Consider the following 2,731-nt stretch of genomic DNA (forward strand, 5'->3'; position numbering starts at 1 on the left):
TCCGGGTTTGCTCAGACACTCGAGAACAGAGAACAGATCTTGTCTGATGGAGCCTTAAATTCCTATCCATATTCTAACTTGTAACTAAATAAACACTCTTTTCTTATGTTGAAAAAATAATTATAAATATAAAAATAAATATTGTGTTGGATGGTAAACAGATAAACATTACAGAACTTTGAATCAACTTTAAAATTGTCAACATTTTTAAACCATGAACACAATAACAACTTGAAAATACAGGCTGCTTCCTCTCAGGAATAAAAACCCTAGTAGCCCATATCCATCAGTCACTAAACCACACACACATAAATCCTTGCAACCCACTTAGTGCTCTGAAGAAATGTTGGCCGAATGTAGGATTGGAATCCTCTATACTAGCAGCTCTCTTCACCAACTCTTCCAGCAATCATGGCAGCAGGCAGCACGGTGGCTCAGTGGTTAGCACTTCTGCCTCACAGTACTGGGGTCATGAGGTCAATTCATGATGGCCTTATCTGTGTGAAGTTTGTATGTTCTCCCTGTGTTTGCGTGGGTTTCCTCCGGGTACTCTGGTTTCTTTGAGTGCACACAACGACGTCAGATTCTGTCTGACTTACGTGATTTTATTTTTTTTCAAAAACGCAAAATATGTTCACTTTGTGTACCTGTATTAATAAGGCCCTGTGTTTCCAACTATGAAAGGGATTTTAAGTGACGGGTGAGCCCGGTCATGTGACCGGTCAGGGTGAGAGAGGATTGGACTGCAGCAGGGAGGGGTAGAGAAAATAAAGGAGGAAGTGTCACAGAAAGTGGAAAATTACAATAGTAGATAGATATTTATTGGTACTAAATTTATTTACCCTCTCCCTTGGTACTCTGCCACCTTTTCCCTTAAACCTACTCACCTGGCACTGTTTCTTTACACCCTCTCCCCTGGGATCCCCTCTACTCTCCCTTGGTCCTCCCTGAAACCATATCCCATGTTCTCTAGGACCCACTCCCTGTCCCCATGTAAATAAACAGGGATAATGGGTGTGGCTTAGGCACAGAACAGAGACTAAACTAATGGACTTTGTGGAGACTAAACTAGAGAATGTGATCCAATATCAACAAGACACTAAGGAGAATATGGCTTCCTCCCCAATGGAGACCTTCCAAAAGCGTTTTTTGAACACTTATCCCTGACCTCTAATCCGATAAGCTTATCATAACAATTAGCTATTCATCTCTTTCCCTCCCTCCAGGATTTTGTCCTCCACAACTAAAACTTTGCTAATTACCATCGACGATAAAATTGACAATATGCATCGTTTTTGCCGTCGGGGATTTAAAACAACAATTTTATTTAAGGCAATAGAGCATTATTAACTTTTTTTTTTTTCATTTTTAAAATCAATTTGATATTTAGGCCATTCAATCCCATGCAAGACGATGCACAAATATGCACAATTTGGAGAGGTCGGCCTGGCGAAGCTACAAATTAAATTTTGACACATGTGGCCGCCCGTTATCATCGGGGCTGCTGAGTATCGATCAGCTGCCTCAGTGATAATTTGTTGTCAGATTGCGGCAGTAACTTATTTTCAAAATCAGACTTACCGCCGTGATCAGGGATACTTTGAGTAATGTACCACATAATACAAGATTCCGGCGCTCTCAGCTTTAACAGACACTTGATACTTTTTTCACTTCGACACTTCCTCCAATCTTTCTTTAAATTCCCAGACATTCTTCCTGCATCCAGATACATCCACAGTACTAAGCTGTATACACTTATAACAAGCCGCCTTTCTTGTAGAAAGGCGGCTTGTGACTGACATTGGGTGATCGCAGGGCTTGAGCTCAAATGAATAAGAACTTATAGTAGGAGTTAGTTAGCAGAGGTGTGCAGAGAGTGAGACTGGAGCACTGGATACCGGAATGCCAGGTGGTAAGGTGGTAATGAAAGAGTAATCGGAGAGAATGCAAAATGGTCGAGCAAGAAAGCAAACAGGGATACCAAGGACAAACCAGAAGGTCAGGGCGAGCAGCAAGCAAGGAAGGTCAAATACCAAAGCCAAGGGGTTGAGAGACAGGGCAGCAGACAAGGAAGTCCAGGAACAGGAAGTCAATCAGTAGGTATAGGAAAGGGCAACACAGCAGACTTCACGAAATTGCAAGACAAAAACGTGCTAACCGGCAGGGTAGCTAAGTCGCCTCCATCTTGGAGGTGACAGGCATGTGGTAGAAAAATCACTAAAATTAATTATAACAACACAATAATTGTACACATTTCCCTAGGACGGTCATGGGCCGTATAACACGTCACTAATATAATCTGTACCCGGGTCAGAGCTCTGTGTCTACCCATCAGTTATCCCATCCGTCCCCGTTATATTTTGCTGTTGATTTAGACTATGATCCACTAGGAAATATAGATATCACTGAGGCATTCATGATGTTAAGGCTGGCATTACCATTAGGCAAACCTACACAGTTGTCCATTACGCCAATGGTTAGGGGATACCTAAAAATAAAAGCTGAATTAATGAAAGTTACTTCTTGGTAATCCTCTATCCCTTATTTTCTTTTATTAAATCTTGGATATTCTGTACATTTTACACAGTGAATTAAAGCACTATAATTTAACGCTGCACTATTCGTTCCTGTCACAACAAACCAGTCTTTCCCCCGTTAATGAATGTCTGCTAAAAAGCTGAAAAAGCTGAAGTGAGCAGAGAACTGTCATCTACATTGTTTGATGTCTTCA

Source organism: Mixophyes fleayi, chromosome 8 (assembly GCF_038048845.1).
Source record: "Mixophyes fleayi isolate aMixFle1 chromosome 8, aMixFle1.hap1, whole genome shotgun sequence".
Classification (NCBI taxonomy): Eukaryota; Metazoa; Chordata; class Amphibia; order Anura; family Limnodynastidae; genus Mixophyes; species Mixophyes fleayi.